General features: G+C 41.0%; 1 protein-coding gene and 1 pseudogene across 5 annotated transcripts in view; one reads left to right on the top strand and one right to left on the bottom strand.

The window, feature by feature from the left end:
* Positions 1-11807, bottom strand: part of APBA2 (amyloid beta precursor protein binding family A member 2) — a 212391-nt gene that overhangs the window by 123040 nt on the left and 77544 nt on the right. The gene's annotated exons all lie outside the window — the stretch shown is intronic.
* Positions 5917-7050, top strand: LOC108296360 (annotated as a pseudogene).

Below are 11807 nucleotides of genomic sequence, written 5' to 3'. Positions count from 1 at the left end.
AAAAAAAAAAAAAAAAAAAAAAAAAAAAAAAAAAAAAAAAAAAAAAAAAAAAAAAAAAAAAAAAAAAAAAAAAAAAAAAAAAAAAAAAAAAGGTCTGTATTTTTTGTTTCAGTGGTCATTCTTATATATCAAACAATGTTACCACTTTCTCACCTGCAGGGCAATCAATGACCTAATTCTCTGTTCCTCTTTTTCTCTTCCTACTCCAGCTATTATTTTTGTTCATTTTTTCTATTTTGTCAGAATATATAACATTTACAGCCATTCCTCCATATTTATCCCTTTCTTTCAGTTATACATACACAATTTTTTTCAGCATTTTAAAATACTTTTTTAAATGTAAAAATACTACCAGTGCTTTCACCAAAGTTGCCTCGCATCATCTTTGCATGGGATGAGGCCTGTCCCCTGCTATGTGGCATATATAATGTGGCTAATTTTTAACACCTCCATCCTCTATGTGACAACAGTATTTTCAGGAATTATCACATAATAACCAGTAATAATCACTATTTCCTTAATCGGATCTGTAATTATAAAAACCACGAACCATTTTAAAAGATAAATTTCAGTCTTAATGGTACAGCTCATATTCAGCAAAATATTTCACGTGTCAACTAAAAGTTGCGCTAATCAAACAAAACTATCCGATCTCACCATCTGTGCTCTGTTTACTCTTCAAATTTTACATACCACTAAAAACCCCTATTGTTCACACAGAATGACAGATTTGAAGACATCCAAGTTCTGTTTGTCTTTACCTACTGTGCTATCACTGGTCATTCCTAATCTGCTACCAAACAGAGGAATGCACAGGGCCGCAGGAGGGGGCCTCCGTGGAGTTTGCATGATTCTGGATTGCTACAAACTTCCTCTCAAAATAAACACGGGGTGGTGGCTGAAGCCTGTAATCCCAGCACTTTGGGAGGCCGAGGTGGGCGGATCACGAGGTCAGGAGATAGAGACCATCCTGGCCAACATGGCAAAACCCTGTCTCTACTAAAATACAAAAAGTTAGCCGGGCATGGTGGTGTGCACCTGTAGTCTCAGCTACTTGGGAAGCTGTGGTGGGGGAACTGCTTCAACCTAGGAAGCAGAGATTTCAGTGAGCCCGGATCAGGCCACTGCACTCCAGCTTGGTGACAGAATGAGACTCTGTCTCAAAAAAATAAAATAAAATGAACATGTGTACCTCGGTCTGCAGATATCAGGGGCTGAGTGCATGCTTGGAGTTCTCCAAATTAATTGCCATGTAGAATACAATGTTTATTCAATGTTTATACAGTGTTCATTCAATGTTTATTCAGTGTTTGTTTTTGCATTTCTTTGAGTATTTAAGATGGTCTAGGCCGGACGCTGTGGCTCATGCCTGTAATCCCAGCACTTTGGGAGGCCGAGGCAGGTAGATCATGAGGTTGGGAGATCCAGACCATTCTGGCTAATATAGTGAAACCCCAGCCCTACTAAAAATACAGAAAATTACCCAGGCCTATAAGTGATACAAATATGGTAATTTGAGGTTTACACATATCATTAAAATGCAATTGTAATAAGAAAAATTGCTTAGAAATTAGACCAACAACAGATTTTGTTTAGAAGGAGTATTTTTTGGCTGACATTGTTTAAAAGCGTTGGATCACAGTGACAATAAAAAGCAGACCAACTTTTAGTCCGTTTTATTATTGTTTTTGAATTATCAACAGATGATGAAACTTCTCATTGCCTGCAGCCAGGACAGACCATTTCCACCATCCAGCCCCTGACATATCACTAATTTCAGAAGATTCTTTAAGTGCGCCTGGTTGGCACAATATTTTTGTTCCTGAATCACTTAAAGAACCATTCACTGGGCATAAAATCCTTCACTCGTGTTTTCTTTCCTTGAGTTTCTTAAAAGTGTTGTCCCACTGCTGTCTTGCTTTCAATGTTGCTGTTACAAGTCTGATACCAGACTTTGTAACTAACTTGTAACTTTGTAAATCACTGTAAATTTCCTTTGTAAATAACTTGGTCCTTCTGCCTGGACGCCCTGCTGATAGTCTCTTTATCTTTAGAATTTAGTCTTTATAGAACGTTAAGTCTTGAGTCGACCATTCCCAGAATGGCAGTGGACTATATTTCCATGTACATTTGGGTCTTATTTTATTTTAGGAACGTTTTCTTGACTTCCAGTTTTAAATTTTTAGTTCTGTTCCATTGCCTTTGGTTCTTCAGGGTCACCAGTTACAGGTAAATTGGATCTCTTTTCAACAGACACTTTGGTTTTGATTTTTTCTATTTCCTTCATTTCTATCCTTACTGTGCTTTCGGTTGTAACTACTATCCCTTTGGGGCACCTTATCATTTACTACTAATTTCAGAGATTATCTTCGGCTTTTCTTCATTTTCTTCCTTAATTAGCTCTCTTTTCATACCTCCCGTTGTTTATCCACTTTCCCAGTCTCATCTTATGAAGAGCTGGCTCATGGTGTTTTTTCACATTTGCAATTGCCTATTAATTACATTTCATTTGTGCTGTTTTACTCCCTGGCTGTTTTCGTGGCCAGTATTTTGTTACACATTTTCTATTTCTTTTCTTATGGTTATATTGCATGGATGCTAGGTGCTTAGGTTTATATTAATTGACTTACACTCCACAAGCTGATGAGTGGAGTCAGCAGGGAGGGAAAGAGCCGTGCGGTTTGCTGAGGAACGTGGCTCAGCTGTGCACTCTTCTCTTGCTTCTCTAAAGTACAGTTTCTTTAGGAAGAGAGATTTTCCCCCTCTTCCACCTCCCCCTGCCCTTAGGGAGCCCTTCTTTGGGGGATGATTTGTTGTTTTACTAAGTTCCTTATTTTCAGCTAATTCTTCTCTTCCCTTTCACACCAAACCTCCAGGAAACATCTCCCAGGAGCAGAATCTCCCATCCCATGCACTTTCCAAGACCCTCTCTTTTATCCCCTCAAAAGCCAACGCTGGCTCACATTTCACAAGTCCCTTAGTATCTCCCCAGTGAGGGTGGGCCCGGCCCCTGGTGCACTCTCTTCTGCCTGGTACTGATGGCTCGGGGCTCTGGCCTGGCCCTTAAACCCTGTCTCCTGGTCTTGGGAGGAAACAGGTTTGCCACATTCGTTGTCCCCCAGATGTGCTATAATCATGGACTATGGGCAACTATATTTTCCTCCTGATTAACTATGTTTTTCAGGGGGATATATGGAGAGATTCTAATTTGGTGAGTGCCATTCGCTTAGAGGGATCCCCTATATCCAATCGTGATTAAAAAATAATTGCAAGCACAGGCAGAAAAGAAATCAAATAACAACTTCTTAACCATTATAAATAGACTAAGAAATCACAGGTTTTTTTGTTTTTTATAAAACCCCAAGATAATTACTTGTTGAAGAAAAGTGACATGAAATTAAAATAGAAAACGCAGTTGACATGGTGAGAGTGAAATGGGCATGCGGATTATTGCCCTGGTGTCCATGTCCCGGGTGTCAGGCGTGGTCTGAGGGGATTGTACGTCGATTAGGAGACATCAAGGCACAGCAGCTGATGACGTGCATTTGCCTGGTAACTCAGAGGGGACCCAGTGGTGTCTGTGTGCACAGCGAAGAGTGGCCTGAGACTGACGGGCTGGGACTCCCTTTCCTCCTTCAGCTACTTAACCCCAGCCTTGGGCTTGGTTTTTTCTTGTTGTTGCTTTTTTTTTTTCCCCCTCATATCATATGAAATTTTCTCAAAGCAGCCTTCCTGGTGACTGTTAGAACTACAAGACACTAGCACGGATTTTCCAGGACACTTTCAGGTGACAAGATGTAACTCTTTGCTACACAGAAAAAGTAAAGTGTGTTTCCAAAATTGTCCTTTAAAAATAGTCATAGGAGGCCGAGCATGGTGGCTCACGCCTGCAATCCCAGCACTTTGGGAGGCCGAGGCAGGCAGATCACCTGAGGTTGGGAGTTCAAGACCAGCCTGACAAAGATGGAGAAACCCTGTCTCCACTAAAAATATAAAAACGTAGCCGGGCGTGGTGGCACATGCCTGTAATCCCAGCTACTCAGGGCGCTGAGGCAGGAGAATCGCTTGAACCCATGAGGCGGAGGTTACGGTAAGCCGAGATCGTGCCATTGCACTCCAGCCTGGGCAACAAGACTGACACTCCATCTCAAAAAAGAAAACAAGAGTCATAGGAATAATAACAAATTACTATTGTTAATTTTTTTTTTTTTTTTCAGAAAGGCAGGATCTCACTATGTTGCCCCAAGCTGGTCTCAGACTCCTAACCTCAAGCAATCCCCTTGCCTCAGCCTCCCAAGGGGCTGGGATGACAGGCATGAGCCACTGTGCCTGGCCAATTATTTTTATTATAATAATTATAGTATGTTATAAATTATTATGTAGTATATATCATACATTATATCATACATTACGCTATATAATGTATAATATTTCACATTGTATAAGTCAATGTATACTAACATGTTTTATTTTATAATTTAGAATAATATAATCTATAATAATACATAATAAAACAGTCAGGATTCAGAAACCACTCGTCTCTGTATTCCTTTCAGAACCCCTGGTACGCGCACCTGCAGTGGTTTCGGGCCATGGGGTGGGTGCTGCACTATCTGGTTTTTGCAGCATGATGGGAAGGGTTTAATATTATTCTGGAACATAAAGGAAACTACGAGAACAGACACGCGTCCAAGTTTTCCAGCCCAAAAATGAGGTATCACCTTCAACAAGCAGTGAAGGCTGGAATGCGTGTCTGAAACTTATGAATTACAAAGCCAGCAGGCAGCGAGGAGGCTCTGCCTGCCCGGCCTGGCCTGCGAGCAGCTGGCAGCACCTTGGCAGGCTCCATGAGTAGGCGCCACGCTCCCTCCAATTCTGGCTTCGGCACCTAAGTGGGAATATTCCAGGAACCAGGAAATGATTCAGACCCAAATCTGCCAGTCAGCCCCCGCACAGAATTTTGTCTGCTTTTGGCCCCTTCAATCCTCAGTCTCCTCACCAGTCCTGGGAGCAACAGGACCCTCAGGCAGTGAGCATCCTGGAGGCCACCTCCGACGCTGGACACCTTGCCAAAGCCCTTTCTGCAGGGCCGAGGTGTCTGGAACTGACAGTCATGTGTGACACGGCGGGACACCTGCTGATCAGGGAGGGGCACGTTTCAAAACACTCTGTGTGTCCTTGTATCTCTAGGCTGAGAGCCCACACAGAATTCCAAGCTATCTCATTTTTATTCGAAATGAAAGGGTAAGGTTTTTGTAGACAGGGTCTCCCTATGTTGCCCAGGCTGATCTCAAACTCCTGGCTCCAATGAGCCTTCTGCCTTGGCTTCCCAAAGTGCTGGCTTTACAGGGGTAAGCCACTGTGCCTGGCCCTTAGACTTTTTGACAACCTCCAGAAAAAAATAGAGTAGTCTATTGAAGACACGCAAGGATTTCCTGTCCAGCAAAGCTTTCAAGAATGAAGGACAAGAGACAGCTGTCTTTATGTTCACATGGAGTTACCACATCTTCCCATACTCCCTCTGCATGTGTCTGTTTCTGCATTTCCTCTTCTTAGAAGCACATTGGGCATACTGGAATAGGATCTACCCTAATAACCTCATTTTGCCTTGATAAGCTCTGTGAAGACCACTTCTCCAAATAAGGGCAGATTCTGAGATGCTGGAGCTTAAGACTTCAACAAATGAATTTGGAGGAGACACTGTGTCACTCAAAACAGGCACTGACATCAACAGCTGCGAGATCACAGAAAGATGGGTGAACACACACAGTTCTTCCTCTAGTCCTGCAGAGGAAGCAGGATATGTGGTTCCTCTAATCCTGCCAAAGAGACGGAACCAAGTCCAGAGAACGTGCTGGATCCAGCTGCTAGTGTACAGGAGAGAGAGGGCAAAGAGACACACTGAACTTCCCAGGAGTACACCCATCCAAAATAAGATGGGAGACATTCCACTGGTCAAACGTCCCGAAGTCTTCAACAGGTATTTATGAGGAAGAGACAGGACGAACAGGACAAACAGTTCCTCAAAAAAATCAAACACATAAATTTCCACATCATTCAGCAATCCTACTTCTGGGTACACACCCAGAAGAATTCAAAGCAGGGTCTATCTCAGAGAGATGATTTGTACACACATGCTCACAGCAACATTATTCACAGTCCCCAAAAGGCAGAAACAACCCAAGTGTCCATCCTGGATGAATGTGGTCTCTACACACAGGGTGGAATATTATTCATCCTTCACAGGGAAGGAAATTCTGACACTGGCTACAACATTGTGAGAACATTATGCTAAAGGAAAGAAGTCAGTCACCCAAAAAAATATCCTAGGATTCCACTTATGTGAGGTACCTAGAACAGTAAAATTCACAGCCAGAAAGCAGAATGGTGCTGGCCGGGGGATGTGGGAAGAGAAGAATGGACAGTTATTGGTTAATGAGTACAAAGGTTCAATTTTGGGAAGATGGAAACATTCTGGAGATGAATGGTGGTGACAGCTGGACAACAACATGATTGTACTTAATGTCACTGAACTGTACACTTCAACAATGCTTAAGATGATACATTAGTATGTATCTCTCACCACAATTAAGCATAAAAACTTGGAGCAGTGTGAGGAAGAGGAGGCGAGGACGACCCCCGGACCGACCAAAGCCCATGCACCGCTGCGCCCAGCACCCACGTCCCGCCGCCGTCACCACCATGCCCAAGAGAAAGGCGGAAGGCGTCGTTAAAGGAGATAACGCCAAGGTGAAGGACGAACCACGAGAAGATCTGCGAGGTTCTCTGCTAAACCTGCTCCTCCAAAGCCAGAGCCCAAGCCTAAAAAGGACCCTGCAAAGAAGGGAGAGAAGGTACCCAAAGGGAAAAAAGGAAAAGCTGATGCTGGCAAGGAAGGGGAAAACCCTGCAGAAAATGGAGACGCCAAAACAGACCAGGCACAGAAAGCCGAAGGGGCTGGAGATGCCGAGGGAAGTGCATTTTTGATAACTGTGTAGTTCTGGTGACTGTATAGTTTGAAATATTACTTTTTATCAAGTTTTATAAAAATGCAGAAGTGTGTTTTACTTTTTTTTTTTTTTTTTATTTACTTTCCAAATATTTCAGGATTTCAAATATTTCTTTACTTGCTGTTTTTAAATAGAATTATTTTTTAAGCTAGGTTGTTAGCACACAGAACCCTTCATTGTTGTTTTGGTGGAAGGGGCACATGTCACTGATAGAATGTCTCCAAAGTTGGATTGATGGGGGAAAACATCTTTTCCTTCTAGTTTTGAGAGACCTCCTCTTGGCTCCCAGGGACAGGGATTCCCTGACTTTGACACACATGGCCACCGTGGCACACAAAAGCCCTGTGATATAGAAAAACAAATTCCTTTTTATTTCCTCTCCTCCCTTTCAGCATATACTTAACTCCCCTAAGCCCAGACATCTGCTGGGACCTGACCCCAGTCATTGGTTACCAGTGTGTCAGGCAATCTGGATTTGCCAGTGATGCCACTGAGATGGCACCTGTCAAAAGAGCAGTGGTTCCATTTCTAGATTGTGGATCTTCAGATAAATTCTGCCATTTTCATTTCACTTCCTGAAAGTCAGGGTCAGCTCATGAAAAGTTGTTAAACAACATGCTAAATGTGAAATGTCAACCCTCCCTCTAAACTTTCCCTGTTCAGAGCATCAGATGAAGACTTCAGTGGGTTTTAGAGTGGCTTTCTGATTTTTGGTAGTCCATCAAAGAAGGGAGTTTGAAAGTTGTTGTATACTGTTAACGACCGTCTGCCCATGTTCTGCCTGAAATACCATGATTGTTTACGGAAAGTATCTTTAATAAAGCTGGATACAGTTTGAAAAATAAATAAATAAATAACTTAAAATACATTTTAAAAAATAAAGAAGGGGATGGAGAGAGGAACCTGCAATTTGTAACACTTGAAGACTATCAGCTTCTAGATCCAGAGTAAGATGGTATAGACTACTTTTCCTTCCCCTCCCCTCTACCGTATGCAAAAAGTCAGACTTACAATTTTATTACATTAGATTGCAGTTATGATTCAAAACTCTGTGAATGCACTAAAAACCACTGAACACTGTACACTTTAAAGGTGTGAATTACATGGTATGTGAATTATGACTCAATAAAGTTGCTACCAAAAAAAAAGAAAATGAAGGAGAAATAAAGATATTCTCAGAAGAAGAGAAGCTGAAAAATGTATTATCAGCAGACCCACCTTTAAAGAATGGCTAGAGGAAGGTCTCCAAACAGAAAGAGAAAATAAGAGAAGACTAGGGCTGTCCTTCACCTCATGAGGTTCTTTAATCAACTTTAATTTGAAGCAAAAGTTATGACGTCACACGATAAGGTACTCAGTGGACATAGAGGAAATATTTAAGACAATTATATTTAAAAAGTGGTGAGAGTAAAGGGTCAAAAGTGGTAAAACTCTGACCTCAGTAGGCTGACACAGTATTTACAGCAACCATAAAGAACAGTATACTTGGCTCAAGCCTATAATCCCACCACTTGGGGAGGCCAAGGCAGGCGGATCACCTGAGGTCAGGAGTTCAAAACCAGCCTGACCAACATACAGAAACCCCATCTCTACCAAAAATGCAAAAAATTAGCCTGGCATGATAGCACATGCCTGTAATCCCAACTACTTGAGAGGCTGAGGCAGGAGAATCGCTTGAACCCAGGAGGTGGAGTTGAGGTGAGCTGAGATCACGCCACTGCACTCCAGCCTGGGCAACAAGAGCAAAACTCCATCTCAAATAATAATAATATTTTAAAAATATGAACACTATACAAAAGCCATCCATTCAAACACAGTACAAATAAGGAAATGTGGGACTCTCAAATAAAAGTTTGTCACCCAGGAAGGCAAGGCAAAAAGAAACAGAGGAATGAGAAAGAAGGAAAAAAAATCATAAAATGCGGGCCTAAACCCTAACAAGTCAATAATTATTTTAAATATAAATGGTCTAACTATATCAAATAAAAGAAATTGACAGAATGGGTAAAAAAAAAAATAATAATAATAATAACCTACATGCTAGCTACAAGAAGTTCACTTCAAATAGAACATTGGTAGGCTGAAAGTAAAAGTGGGAAAAGATACGGCATGCAAACAACAATCACAAGAAAGCAAAAGTGGCTATATTAATATCCAAGTAGACTTCTGAGTAAAGAAAATTAATAAACACAAGGAATATTTTATAATAATGCCCCACCTACCAAGAACATACAGAAATTCTAAATGCATACCCACCAGACAACAGTGCCTCAAAATTTATCCAGCAAAAACAAATTCTTGCCAAGGAGAAAAACAGACAAATGTACGTACAACAGTAGTTGGGGACATCAATACCCACTCTCAGCAAACGACAAAGAGAGACAGAAAATCAGCAAGGATACAGAAGTGGGCACCACCATCCACTGAAAAGATGGAATTGATACTTATAGGACACTCGACCCAACAATTGCAGAATTCACATCCTTTTCAATTGTCCACAGAACATACACTCAGACCGACCCTATCCTGGGTCACAAAGAAGCCATAATAAATTTTAAAAAATTAAAATCATGCAAAATATGTTGACCAAAATGGACTCCAACTAAAAAAAAAAGAGAAAAAAAAAAAAAAAAACTACAAGAAAATCTTCAAATACTTGGAAATTAACCAACACACTTCTAAGTAATCTATAGGTCAAAGTGGGAATCTCAAGGGAAATTTCAAACTACATAGAATTGCACCAAAATGACAACACAATATGCCAAATTGGTGGGATGCAGCTCAGACAGTGATGAGGGGAAAATACAGAGTTCAGTAAGGCTTCAGGGTGTAAGATCAACATTCAAAAACTGATTGCATATCTATACACTAATAACAAAGAAGTGGAAATCAAGACTGTTAACTGCGACACCATTTAAAGTTGCTCCAAAGATAGTAAGAAGATACATATGAATATATCTAACAAAACATGTACAGGATCTGTAAAATAAAAACTACAAAATGACGAGGAAGGAAATCAAAAATCTAAACACTGAAGAGACGTATTCATGGAGTGGAACATTCAACATGGTTCAAACGTCAATTCTGCCTAAATTGATTGATAGGCCTAACAAAAGTCCTGCTATTTTGTAGATGTAGACAAACTTATCCCAAAATTTATTAGAAGAAGAAAAGCTTGACAAGAGCCAAATAACTTTGAAAAAGAAGAAAATGGGAGAAATCACCCTTCCTGACATTAAGGCTTCCTACAAAGACAGCGTGATCAAAACAGTGGTATAGGCAAAGGGAGAGGCACAGAGATCAAAGGGAACAGAGTAGACAGCCCAGGAAATAATGATCTCTACGAATACGCCCAGCTGATTTCTCACAAGGAGCAAAAGGAATTCCATGGAGGAGAGACAGCCTTTTCAATAAATGGTGCTAGACTATTTGCACAACCACAGGCAAAAAAAGAAGAAAGAAATCTGACGTAAGTTTCACACCTTCTACAAAAACTAATTCAAAATAAATCAAGGACTTAAATATAAAACCATAAAACATGTAGAAAAAAAAATCAAAGGAAAGAACTTTGGCACCCTAATGATCAGGCAAAGAGTTCCTAGACACACACCAAACACCATCTCCACAAAAGGAAAAAACTTGATAAAAGTTGGATCTCATCAAAATGAAAAACTTTCATTCTGTCAAAGGTCAAGACAACAGAAAAAAAATTGTGGTCTGGGAGAAATTATTTGTAAACCACGTAGCTAACAAAGGACTTGTATCTAGAATATATAAAGAGCCCTCAAAACTCAACAGAAAAAAAAAAAAGAAAATCTAATTAGAAATGAGCAAAAGTAATGAACACACATTTCACCCGCAAGGATACTCAGATGGCAAATACTCACATGAAAAGATGCCCAGCATGATTAGACATGAGAAAAATGCCATGTAAACCACAACTAGGTATCACCACACACCTGTGAGAATAGCTAAAACAAAAACGGTGAGAACACCACATGCTGGCAAGGATGTGGAGAAACGGGTCATTCGTTGCTAACGGGAATATAAAACGGAAGAGCCACGCTGGAAAAGAGGGTGGCAGTTCCTTTCAAACTAAAAACAAATTTACCATACAATCCAGCAATTGTAGATAACTGACCCTAGAGGAATAAAAACTTGTTTTCACGCAGAAACCTGTAAGTGAATGTTTATAGAGCAGCTTTGGGTTTGTAACAGCCCCAAACAGGAAACCCCAAATGTCCTCCAGTGGTTGAGGTGGGATGGGAATGATGGAAGAGGGGCAGCGTGTGGCTGCAGTGGGGCAGCGTGTGGCTGCAGTGGGGTAGCATGAGGCAGGCCTTCACTGACGATACAATTCAGTATCTTGATTATGGTGGTGGTTACATGAAGTTGCACACACGACTGGACACACACATGCACGCACACGCGCACACACACACACACATTATAACTGCTGGAGCCTGAATAGGTTCTGCCGACTACACTGCTGTGGATTTCCTGCTTTAACTATGGTACTAGTTATGCATAGTGTCAACACTGAGGTGGGACTAAGTGAAGGGTGTTCAGGACCTTCTTGAATATTTCTTTGCAGTTTCCTGTGAATCTAAAAATATTTCAAAATAAAAAGTAAAAAAAGAGTCTATCAACTCCCCCAAATTCCTTGAGCTTTATATTCTAAAGCAAGCCTATTTGTTGGATTATGCTGTCCACGAGACCTTGGTCACAGCCCCTGTTTTCTGGACTGTGGCCGGCTTTCTCACCCGCTTCTGCTGGTAACAGAAGTGAGTCACAGCT

This window comes from Cebus imitator, unplaced genomic scaffold (assembly GCF_001604975.1).
Source record: "Cebus imitator isolate Cc_AM_T3 unplaced genomic scaffold, Cebus_imitator-1.0 Scaffold706, whole genome shotgun sequence".
Taxonomy (NCBI): Eukaryota; Metazoa; Chordata; class Mammalia; order Primates; family Cebidae; genus Cebus; species Cebus imitator.
Note: the sequence above shows the minus strand (reverse complement) of the source record. Positions and strands in the feature narration are given on the sequence as shown.